Source organism: Elgaria multicarinata, chromosome 9 (genome assembly GCF_023053635.1).
Source record: "Elgaria multicarinata webbii isolate HBS135686 ecotype San Diego chromosome 9, rElgMul1.1.pri, whole genome shotgun sequence".
NCBI classification, from domain to species: Eukaryota; Metazoa; Chordata; class Lepidosauria; order Squamata; family Anguidae; genus Elgaria; species Elgaria multicarinata.
The window spans coordinates 50,373,383-50,386,497 of record NC_086179.1 but is presented as its reverse complement, the minus strand read 5'-3'; the positions used below and the strand labels follow the sequence as shown (position 1 = coordinate 50,386,497).

Sequence of the window (13,115 nt, the reverse complement as noted above, 5' to 3'; positions counted from 1 at the left end):
TCTTTGCAAAAAGAAGATTAGCTGCATTTGAAAAGCCTAGTATTTTCCTTCAGTTGTGATGTTAATGTGTTGTTCTGTGATAAAAGCAACTAGATAGAGGGCCTTTTCATACTATGATGTCCAAAGGAGTACAGACCATCTCTATATGTCAAGAGTGGGAAACATGTTGCCCTCCAGATGTTGTTGGACTACAATTTTCAGCACCCCTGACCATTGTCCATGCTGGTTCGAGTGATAGGAAACCAACAACATCTGGAAGGCCACAGTTTCCCCACCCCTGAATAAGTGATCATAGTACAATTTTAATCATGTTTAGTTCACTCAGATATATCTTCGAATAAGTATGCATAAGACTGCAGCCGGGTTAACACAGATTACATGTAAATGTTAAAAGATCTAGTTTTTATTCCTAGGAATAATGGGGAAGATTGGGTTTTTGCATTTTCTTGAATAACATTGGGCTAAATAACACAATTATGTGTTTTTTAAGAAATGAAATATTTTCCAAAAAATATCTGAGTAGTTATGACTCCAGTCCTCTTCTCATTTTAACTTAGTTAGTTTATATATTGTCTCCTGCATTATATCTTAGAAGAGTGAAGGGGGGAGGAAGCATTTTAATATTTTATTGTTATATATAACGAATTGATTAGACAGATGGCAGCAAAGGTTTAGAACTTGTCAGCAAAATTTAGGATTAATTTATGTCTATAAAAGAGGTAGTGACATTTAAGTAGTGTAGATATTAATTTAATTTACTGGGCTCAAAATGAAGTAGCCTCAGGCCTTGTGTTAACTGATGCTATTTTTGTCTAAGTCAGTACCTTGAAATGCCAACTTTTCGGTCTTGAACAAACCATTTGCCCCAATCAAATCCAGTCATGGTAGCAACTTTTGCATTGCATACATTATACGGAGAATGGAATCTTCTATGCCCATTTCCTTGCTAGGAGATTATCTTTGCCTAGGGCTGTGTCTATAGCAGCCTTCCCCAACCTGCTCCCTTCAAGATACTTCAGATTTCAGCTCCCATCAGCTCCAATCAGCGTGGCCAATGGTCAGGAATGCTGGGTCCAAAACATTTGGGGAAGACTCTCTCTCTCTCTCTCTCTGGCCACAGCTAGACCTAAGGTTTATCCTGGGATCATCCAGGGTTCGCCCCTGCCTGAGCACTGGATCCCCTGTGTGTCACCTAGATGAACAGGTTTGACCCCTGGATGATCCAGGGATAAACCTTAGGTCTAGCTATGGCCAATCTCTCTCTCTCTCTCTCTCTCTCTCTCTCTCTCTCTCTCTCTCTCTCTCTCCATGCAATTATAATCACATGGACAGAATGCCCAAAGCATTCTAAAATTGGAACTTCAATCAGACCCTTTACACTACCAAATTAAAAACCATTGGGTCCAATGTGGGAGCGCAGATGCAGAACCTCTTTCAGACTAAGGGCTGAGTTCCATTTTAGATAAGCTTTTGGGAACTACATTCCAGTGGTGAGCAATGCTCAAGGCAAAAGGAGCATTGCAAAAGAAGCATTTTGCAAAAGGCAAAAGGAGCATCAAAAATACCACATATGTTAGCTTAAAGTCCCACTGTGGGGTAGTGGTGAGAGTGTTGGACTGGGACTCGGGAGATCCGGGTTCTAGTCCCCAATTGGCCATGAAGCTCACTAGGTGACCTTAGGCTGATTCTCAGTCTAACTCTCTCAGTCTAACCAACCTTTCAGGATTGTTGCTGTGATGATAAAATGGAAGGGAGCAGGTAAGCCATAGTGAGTTCTTTGCAAGTGAAAAAAATGAGATAAATGTAGCAAGAAAATAAATAACGCTCTTACTGCCAGTAACTAAGCCTTAGGAAAGACATTTCATAATAGATCAATTATACTCGCGAAATTTAGCTTCAGTAGTGGTAGATGACAGTGTGACAGAAAAAATACAACTAGCCCGAGGGACACAACAAGGTTGCCCACATTCACCAGTTTTAGTCGCACTGGTTATAGAACTATTGGCAAATATGATTAGAGAAGATGAAGCCATTGAAGGGATAGGAAGGGAGGAGGAAATTAAAATGAACATGTTTGCAGATGATACGGTATTAACAATTAAGAACCCAATGAAGAAAATGGATAGAATAAAATACCATCTGAGTGAATTTGGGGAGGTGACAGGATTAAAAATAAATTGGATGAAGTCAGAGATGATGCTGTTTAATTATAGTAAAAAAGAAGAGAGAGAGAGGGAGAGAAAAGAGAAAGAAATGAAAGTTAAAAAATAATTAAATATTTAGGAATTAGGATTACTAGGAATTTAGAGGATATGGAAAAGGAAAATTTAAACAGTTTGAAACAGGAAGTTAGGAGTAAATTAGAGGAATATAAAAAGATAAAGTTATCATGGTTTGGAAGAATAGCGCTTATAAAAATGAGGATCTTACCAAAAATAAATTTTATATTTAGAATGATGCCAATAAAGATATCAGAAAAAGAAATAAAAAGTTGGCAAAGTATGGTGAATTATTTTTGTAATGGAGATAGAAGGGCGAGACTTAATAAAAAAAAGTTGGTATGTAATGCAGAAAAAAGGTGGGCTAGATCTCCCAAACCTAAAGTTATACTATGTAGCTAATAGGTTGAGATATGTGGTAGAAAGTATGAAAGAAATAGGAGATTTAAGTTGGTTAGAAGATAGAAAGGGAGATGATATAGAATGGAAATTAGAAAATATATATTTTAGAGATTATGCCAAAAAATGGGGGGGAAGAAATAGAGAACCCCCTTTTTAAAAAATCACTGGGAAATCTGGTGAATATATAAAAAGGATTTGGTCCCGAGCATATCTCCAATAACACCAGTGATAATAATGAGGAACTTTCTGGAATTTTTTTTAAAAAGGGTTGGGGAAATGTTTAAAAGAAGGAGAGGTATTGAAGTTAAGAGATTGGATAGAAAATATGAAAACTAGGGAAGAAATAAAGGAGAGATTAAAAGAGAAAAATATATTGTGGTTTAATTGTATTCAGTTAGAACAGTGGATAAAGAAATAGTTAAAAGATAACAAAGAGTGTAGAGGAATTACTAAGTTTGAGGAGTTGATTTTAAAAAAAGAAAAAGTGAAAAGCGAAAATAAACCAATAAAAGTCTTAATGAGTGAAATATATAGAATAGTGGAAAAAGGAGAGATGGAAAGCGTAGATAAGATGGTATGGGAAACCGATTTGAAGGAACAAATGTATGTATAATTGTACAAAAATTATGGAAAATGGTGTTCAATGAGATAAAAGAAATTATAAGAATGGAGATAGAGGAGACACCAATTGTGACATTGTTATCAGTGTATGGTGAATTGAAATGTAATCAAGAGATAAAAGAATTGATAATGAATTTATTAACAGCCGCAAGATTAATGATATCCAGGAACTGGAAGGTTCAAGGGGATTATCATATAGAAGATTGGTATAAAGAAATATGGGATATTGCTATTAATGATAAATTAACATGTAACATCAGAGTTAGAAGTGGAATGACAACAACGAATGATTTTGAAGTTATATGGAAACAATTTTTGAACTTTGTATTATTAAGGGGGAGAGGGAAAACACCTCCAGAAGAATCAATGAGATTTTGGAAATCAGAATAAGATCCCTGGGCTGGGGGTGCACTTTAATATTAATCAATGATTAGATCAAAGCAGAATTAAGTGAAGAGAATGTATGTTTATTAGTTTGTTTAAGTATGTATTATTATGTATTATGTATTACGGGGTTATTATATATCATATTGTTTGTATTGTTTAGAAGTATGGTTATTATGTAGTTATAGAAATTCAATTTTTTAAAAAAGGAAAGACATTTCAACCTTTTAGAATGGGGGACAAGCAGCGCAAAAGCCTGGAAAACACCAAATAATTGGTTGTTGGGAGAAAGGGGTGGGGCATCTGGAGAACCCTGGAGACCCAGATTTGACCCCTGGGCCTAGGTTTCTGTGTCCCTGCTCTAATGGATACAATAACTTAACATCACTTCGATTTAAATATGGGTTTATATATAATTTGACCTCTTCATCTTAGCCTCTTCCCCAATCAAATATTCATATTAATCTAATCTATTAAGCCTATATCCACTGGCTATCCTGTTCCTCTTTGTGGGTGTTTTCCTACATGGGCAGCTTCTTTGGTCCTAGTCTCCATGCCTAACATGCATTAGATTGCCCACCAAAAATTCATCTCTGTTTCTCCTTTAAGAACCCACAATATGTAGACTCCAGGCTTGATTCCTCATGCACAGAATGGTTTGTGATACTGTGGTGTACATGTTGTCTATGCAATATATTTGGCTTCAGCTGAAGTGCTGTAAGAGAGAATGATTTTGTGGGTAAATAAAAGTGTCACAGTGAAGTAATTAACAGTTTTCTCTACTGAAAAAAGAGTCTTGTGATGCCCACTGATTCCTGTGATTGTTTATTGATCAAGGAGTTATGATACTGAGCCAAGTGTTGTCATGGTTCAGTTATCAGAGTAGTACGTTGTCAGATGATGTGCTCTTTTGACATGGGATCAAACTGAGAATGAAACAGAAATTGTAGAGGGCTGTAAATCCATCAACCTGAGCCAAGGGGAGCTAGAAGTCTCCCACAATTCTTGTCCTTGACAATGTTATGTGTATGCTGCTTGATAAGATTTAAATCTCTGTGATACAGGCGGAAAAACAGGGAACAGAGTGTTAGCAGCACCTTGTTGTTGTTAAAATAAGGTTAGCATCTAATTATGTGGTGACTGTGGCCAAAACAGAAAGGGGTTTGATCTTAGTTGGTGTGGTTGATTCAGAAATTGCATAGAGGTGGTGTGTGGCATATAGAGAGAAGAAGGCTGCCTTAAAATATGTTTACATTTATTAACAGCCTATCTATTTATGCAGTATTTATAGTTCTTAGAATAGCTCACAACAAGATATAAAACAATTTAAAATTCAGTAACAATGGTGGAAAGATACCAACAAGATGGGAAAGAACATTCCAAAGATGACAGACTCAGAGAGGAAAAAACCCTGAAAAGGCAATATACTAGCCTCTTTTCTTCTGATATCTGGATAAGAATCCTGCTTGCAGAGGTTTATCCACTTAATCTTGTCCAGAGTCCATAGGGAGAGGTTTTGGCAGTCCCCTTTCTCTTCCTCTATCTATTCAATGGGTCCATCCAAAAGGCAAGTAAGGAGCTCCGTTTTACACATACGTGTATCTCTGTACGTACTACATGAACCTATGAAATGCACAGATTAATTTCATATTCATGTCATACTGCATGTTCCTCCAGTGTTTTACTTCACCCGTACTTTGATGTACTTTTTATGCTTATCTCACATATGCAATTCTTCTAATATTTATTTATTTAATTTACAGTATTAACATCTGCTCACTAGATTGTCCTTTCTCTTTTATTTAAGACTGCAAGTGTTGCAGATGTTGCTATCTGTCTATCCCCTGCCCCATTGGGTTGTTGTTTCTTCATTCCTCCCAAATGACCTGTGTCCAGAATTTGTAATGGCATTCACCTACCCTTTTAAAAACTCACAGAGTTTCCACTTTTTTTGATCTCCTCTTCACCCATTAGTTCTAGTCAGGACTAGGTATAATATTTTCTGAAAAACTCTGGAAACCAAGTCCTGCAAAGAATTGTATGTTTAACCTAGAGAAGAAAAGATTCAAGGGACACATGACAGATTAAAGGGAAACAATCCTTCAAATATCTGAAGTACTGTCATACAGTTCTAGTCCTCCCAGAAGGTAGGACTAGAACCAAATCACAGGGACCCACATTTTGGCTAACTTTTCAGAGAAATGTCCTAATGGTGAAAGCAGTTTCGCAGTGGAACATATTGCCTCTTTTAAGTGGTGTGCTCTCCATTGTTAGAGGTATTTAAGCAGAGGCTGGTTGTAGATCCTGCATCGAGCAAGGGGCTGGACTAGATGACCTCCAAGGTTCTCTATAATTCTAAAAAGATATGGTTCTGCTAGTGGTTCTAATAAGACATAAATAGTGGCAGCTCTTCTTGCAAAAGGCAAGCTATTGGAGTTCTCCCCTCCATTTGTAATCTTATAGCTTCTCTTATAGCTTCATGCATTTCCTGCATGATATTCTCTTCTACACCGAAGTGGTCTCTTTGCTTTTGTGCATGCCTTGGGCAAATACAGCTAATAGAATTAATCACGATTGCAATAGCTAGGAAATATGCCTCTATGATCACACCAGCCACATTTGTGATGACCCACTTTACTTACTTGGATATAAGTGTGTTTTACCAGCTCACCTGGTTTATACTCCAGGTGATGAGGTGGTTAAATTCTTTGAAGGCTTGCTAATTCCCTCTCTCTTTTTTATCTTTTTAACTTAGCTATAAAGTACTGTGTATTTGGTATTATTGTACTTCTGTTCTGTATACTGCTGTTCACTACTGGGTATTGTGGTTAATATTGTCATCAAAGTTCAAAATAAAGGCTATTTAGACCCCTCAGGTGCTTTTAAAATTTAGTTTCTGTCATGTTGCAGCAAATTCTTGAGTTCAGAGAGAAGTGACCTGAATGGTGGCATTTCTACTGTAATCTCTGCTTGCTGGCTGCTGCTCCAAGAATAAAAATTTAAGCCAAAAGATTTAATGAAATCCCTCAGGATTAAGTGCTCACTGTGCTGAGGAAATTACGTTATCAACCTCCTCTCTGTACCAGTAAGCATAAGGTTTGGTTTCTCAGTAGGAGAGTGTCCAAGACAGACAACTCTGAGTCCATCAATAATTTACATTTTTGTTCCTTACAAACCTGGTCTTTGGGATTCTGTTGCCATAGCAATCCATCTGGGCCTGAATGAATAGTGTTTTAAGTAGTGGTTGTGTAGGGATTCACAGTGTGGGCTTTAAATCCTATGTGCTAAACTAATCCACAGATCCATGCCACAATGTATTTGATGCTCCGGTAAAATCAATGTTATTTACTGTTACAAAGCATCTAATTTGTATCTGAATCCAGAGATAAGAGTGTTAAAAGTTACAAAGCTGCAAAAAGTGCTGATGCTTTAAGGTTGACAGTGTGAAGTTGCTAATTAATGCATGCAACTTAGTATCAAAATTAAATTTTGCTGAAATAAAGAATTTTTGTGGCCACAATTTGCACAAATTTCTTTTTACACAATATTTTTAAAAATCAAAAAGTTCCCAGATTTTGGGGGAAATCGCATGGCTTGGCCTGAAAATGTGAGCCAATTTGGGTGTTCTGTCCAAAAAGGGCCACATTTCATAGCGAGGGACATCTCTACCTATTCTCATGGTACACCAGAACCAGGTTACTTCACCCTGTTGCATGACAGGCCTGGCCCTGGGTTTTACAAAAGTTACTGTAGCTCTCAAAAAGAAAAGAAACCTTGGAGTGCTTCACCTCATTGGGGTGGGAGGTGTTACTTGAACATCTTGGGGCAATCTGGATCATGCTTCACATAGAGAAGTTATATCTGCACATACATCTGGATGCAGGGGCCTACATTTTTTTGCTGTCCTTGCAAAGCAAGCCAGGTCATTTTAATTGTACCTAATTGCACACTTTCCAATCACTGTGTGAAATAAAACTCAGTTATCCTTCAAAATTCACACTTCTCCATTTTTTTGCAATGAAATCCTCCAATCAAAAAAAATGCATATTGTGTACATTAGATGTTAAAAATGCATTATATTAGGAAAACTACTTGTAAAAATGTGTATATTATGCCAAAGTACACGCAAAAATGTGGTCTTTTTTTTTTAAAAAAGAATGTCTTCTCTAAAAAATGCGTTCTTTAAAACACACACCCTTCCCTTCAGGAAAGGCAGGCGGGGAGCATTCTGACTTCAGTTAATACTCACCAAATTGGCTCAAAGGTTCTTGGCTGAGCAACAACTGAACAAGGCTTCCCCTCCCCACTTTTCCTTACTGCAGAAAGAAAGACAGGGACCAGGTTAGCTTCAGCCAGTGCTACCCCTCTGCAAAGGAGCAGCTGAAGGGTCATCGTCTGTCCTGCAAGAAAAGGCAGTAGTGCTGAGTGCCACTCAGCATCAGCTGAAGCCCACATCCTCCCACCTTCCTTTCCTGCAGGAGAGAAAGATGGTGGAACAACCCATCAGACACTGGGGTGGGGCAGGGATGGGCAATATGACCCATGATACCCTGCCACATTCTTTCAATACATGTCAGGGCTCAAGTAAATCCCCTTCTTGTGCTGTTAGCCGTGAGGTATTATGTGGAGCTATATAAAACTTTGAGACTTCATTTTTTATCATAATAGAATACTATTATGGCAAATAACCTGCTTTGTCTATTGAAGCATATGCTTTCCTTTGGTAAAAACAAAACAAAACATTTAATTCAAGTATTTTACTTTTCTGAACATTCCGGTTGTTTCCTAGGCCTTTTCTACACATGCACACATATCAGTAGCAGGAGGCATCAGTTTGTCTGTCTGGATAGTTGTCTCCTTGTTTCTTTGAGTGCTGTGCATTGAGTGCTGCGCATTGCTGCTTATATTGTACCTATGGACAGATTGACAGTTCATTGGCAAGCCCACAGGATGCCCAGAGAGCTTCGGCTATGGGGCAGTATATAAATGCAATAAATAAATACATTTACCAGAACAAGGGCCCTTTCAAGATCTTATGAGCCAAATAGTCAATAGAATCATGCCTTCCAAGCAACTCAATCAAAAACAGAAGGACATTTGAAAGCCAAACGAAGAGGGGTGTGTGTTAGTGTTCCATCCAGTGAAGAAGGAAATAATTCTTGTCTCTGTACAGAAAACAGATTTCTGTTTAATGGTGGTGGCAGCACACATCCACAACATACAGACCAAAAGCACATAACTCAGAAAATATTTAATTACTACATAGGTCCCATTTCTTGGGGGGAAACATGGTCTATTGCATGTCTCTAAGTATAACAGCTCAACTCATGTTTTGGACACATTCCAACAAGGCTGCTCACTTGCTTGACAGTTATGTGTGATCGAGTAGTAGTGACAGAGTACCCACTTCAATAAGTACAGAGTCATTAACAGTTATTACTTCTAGTCCCCCACCCTTTTTGTTGTATGGTTTCAGAGCATTTTTTTAAAAAAACATTTTATCCTATGCGGCAGGGGTTTGCTATTTTATTGTTTTACTCTGTACAGCACCATGTACATTGATGGTGCTATATAAATAAATAAATAAATAAATAAATAATAAACTATTTCCCTCTGGGTTATAGCATAGTGGCCAGATTGCAAGTACGCTGAAGTAAATTCTGGAAAATCCTAAATGTGTCACTTAATGCATTATGTCCTTTGATTTCACTCACAAATATATCAGTAATATTTATGTCTTCATCAATATCTAATCTTTCTATCTATCGCTTTAATTTTCTAATGTATTTATTTATTTACACATACAATAAAAGCAAAACAGTACATATTATATACAACAACCATAGACTTTCAGCTGTTGCTTGGCTGTTTCAATAATATTTGTGTATGTCAGGCATCACCAAAATCAAATCTCAATGAATTCCTCCCCCGCTCTGTGCTTTATAGATTCTTACAAGTAAATTAAATAAGATACACATAATTTACATGAGTGCTTCAGTATCTCAGGGGAAGCTTTTCCAGACACCATTTGTAAAAATGTGCAGAATTTGCTCCAAAAATATGTTGCAAAATGCAACCAAGCATAGCTAAAATCATTTTATTCTAGTGGCATTTCTAATGGATCTGGCATTTTGTTTGTTTTTTAAACCCTATCTTCTCTGAAGCAATATTGAATGAAAATCAGATCTTGCAAGACTAGTTGATGAAAGCTACAATAGCAGCTCAGGAAACAGTTGTCATTATGAGAGACCCCCAGGAGAGATGGCCATGGTTGACTGAATTAATGTTCCAGTATATTATATAAAATAATATCTGTCTAATAATAAAAAAATATAGAAAGCAAATGGGTGTTATTTCTGCAAAATAGTATTTCCTTTTCTTTATTGGGAGTATTTCTATTTCTTCTTGACCTTGTCTGTTTTGTTTATATATGGAAAATCCTGAGAGAGACTTAGAAGAAGCATAGGCAGAGCTATATCTAGATACTCATATGTTTTATTTTCAGCATTTTATCATGCCTTGTTTTTGTTATTAACATTTTATTGAAAAGTGCTCTTACATTTTATAGAGATAAATATTCCTTGACCCCCCCTTTCTCCCCTCTGCCTTGCCCATTCCTTCCATCTTATCCTCAAACATAGTTACTATAAGGCCAACTCTTTAAAATTAATGACAAACTCTACAATACATACATGGTGGTAATTGATATTTGTCATACAAAAGTCAGTTATGGGAAACATTGTTCTACCCTGACTTTTTGACAATATATTCATGGTGGCTAAGTCAAGTAACCTGACTTACACTTTCCATCTGGTCTGGTGTGGCATCAGCTAGGTTTCACCACCTAGAGGTTAATTTATAAACAACATTTTATGTGTGAAAATGACAGATAAAATAATCCATGTGGTTACTTTGCCTAAGCAGAAATGACTGCACAACTCCCAGCTGTCTTCAAGCAACCAGAAAAGGGTTGCATGGAGCCTCAATCATAAGCAAGCACAATATACAAGACTGTCTATACAACTTCTTTGGGGACTCTAGATAACTGAAAGGCAGGATATAAATTGGGGAAAAGTGAAAAAGATAAATAGGTAATAGGTTTAAAAAATCAACTACGGTTTTGATATTTTTGACAGTTCTACGTGTGGCTTATTATCCTGCTGGAAATGTGCCCTTCATGTATTAGAATGTATGCATATTGTTTAAAAACATGTTGGCCTGTCACCCAAAATCTGAACCATCTCCTTCTCCTTCCTTCTCCTTCTGAAGAAGTTGGCTGTACCTTACAATGTTCACACCACAGTGAACCTGTCTGTAAGGTGACACAGCACATCTGGCCATTTCCCTGTTATCATTTTAGTGGCCAATTTTCATAATCAGCATGGACATGGTAAATTTACCTGTCATTTTCAAATTCTGTGATTTGGAGGAATAATTAGCAATTCTCATTCATGAAAATTTGTGCAGTTAACATATGAGGACAATATCATAGAAGTGTTACTATATGTCCATGAGCGGTATCCAATGATGTAAATGATGTTGTGTTGGCATAAGGGCCTCTAGCACAATGCCAGGAAACCCCATGATGCCAGCTAATGCTATTGTACTAGATGTCCCTCACGGTAGTGCAATGTAATTTATGTCAAGGCTAGTGTACAATTAGATAATCCCCCAAGACAAATAAAAGTTTCCAGGCATGGAATTGAGAATATCCAAGTCTTCTAGGCATCTACGTAGAACTCAGTGTGCTCAACCCTAGGAGACCCTTTGAGGAACAAAAGAGAGTATAGCAATACAACATCAGCCTCCATGATCAGATTGGATTGGCCAGGTCTGGTATAAAGACTAGGAGCCTGGGAGCCAGTCTCTGCCTAAGGTGTGCCTACGGTCTTTCAGGTTTCTACCATAGTATTGTTGTGCCCAGAGGGCAGAGAACTTCTGCTACTGGGCAGTATAGAAATGAAATTAAATGAATAAATAGATAATATTGTCAATCCTGACTGGCCCCACAGCTCTCCATTGTTCCAGGCATGAATTTTTCCGGCCCTGACTAGACGTAACAAGGATTAGACCTGGGACCTTCTGCATGCAAACCGTATGCTCTACTACTCTTCTGTCTTCCACTGCATCTGGCCCCTCCTGTTTCTCCATGCTCCAGGCCATTCTCCCCATAGATGCTGCCCATAATAAAGTCATCTTATGGCTTAACTGTGTCAAAAACGGTACTCGGTAGCTGCTCTTTTGGAATAGTATGGTTTTATTTTATTTTTAACATCACCATTCATATGGGTTTTTTCCTTACAGAAACGTGGACTTTCATCAGAAATAAAGAGACGATAATAGAATCCACATTGTGAACAGTAAGTTGGTTCTCAATGCATTCTAAAATTCAACACTGCTTGACGTTTGCTTCTGTGTTTTGACCATCCTGTTCTTTCTTTTACTAATGTAAGAAATTAGTCTGGTAAGCAATTTCTACCCTCTCTTTAAACTCAATTTCATTTCACTGGAGTGGATTTTTTTTATGCATTTATCCTGTAATCCTCTTAGATAAAAGACCCAAGATAATCCAGGCAGTGTATCTGTGTAGCACCACATAGGGAAATATTGGTATTTGTGTATTCTTGACAAGGATGTTTTGGTGCAGTACCAGTGGTAGGAAGCCATAAAACAAGGAAATGGTAAATCCTTATATTTTCATGCATTTTATCCATGATGGGTGGCATTTGTCTATGTTTAATTTTTTCAGGCTTTGAGGACCAGGAATCCCCATATCCCTCCATTGCTTCGATGTTTGGCTTGTGTTTGCTGTCAGTCTCCATGATTCCCTTGAGTCAGAAAAGCACCTTTTCCATAGTGGTGCAATTGTACTTCAGCAAGGATAGAGATATATGAAGGCCTCAATTACTGGTTGCATATAATCAGCCTCAGAGACTGCTGTATAGCAAGAGAGTTGTGTAGGGTTGTAAGTTATAATATGTATGTGTGTGTGGAGGGTGGAGGAAACCTTCCGCAGTTTGACCTCCAGAGTTTGACCTCCAGAGTGCTAGTTTGTTATTGTGCCTCGAGATTATGTTTTTTTAGAAGCAGACATCATACAGAGGCATGCATCACTTCCACCACATTCCCAGTTCTGCATTATGGAAATAGTGTGTGGATGATCAGTAAAATGAGCAGGTGGTTGGTTGTATACCTGTGTTTTGAATTTTTATCTCTCTTCTATACACATATTAAAAATCTTCCTGATTTAGCCTCCTTTATCAACTAGCATGAATACATCAAACTAATATCAAAGCCATTCAAACAGAATCTGAATGTATTTATGTACATGAAGATGAAATTAATCAACCTTTGTTGGTGCTTCCATGAATACAATCACCCTTCCTCCTTCAGGCAGAATATAATGATGAAACCTATTCATAGCATCCATCAGTTAATTTATCAGTCATGGCATTATGATTATAGAATACAAATGTTCTAACCATGAAT

General features: G+C 37.4%; 1 long non-coding RNA gene across 1 annotated transcript in view; it reads left to right on the top strand.

Moving 5' to 3' along the window:
• The window catches only part of LOC134403566 (uncharacterized), a 157,707-nt gene extending 145,662 nt beyond the window's left edge, over positions 1-12,045 (top strand). Inside the window, exon 3 of the long non-coding RNA XR_010025819.1 lies at positions 11,931-12,045. This is a non-coding gene — a long non-coding RNA (uncharacterized LOC134403566). The remainder of the gene's footprint in view (positions 1-11,930) is intronic.
• Positions 12,046-13,115: the final 1,070 nt, after the last annotated feature.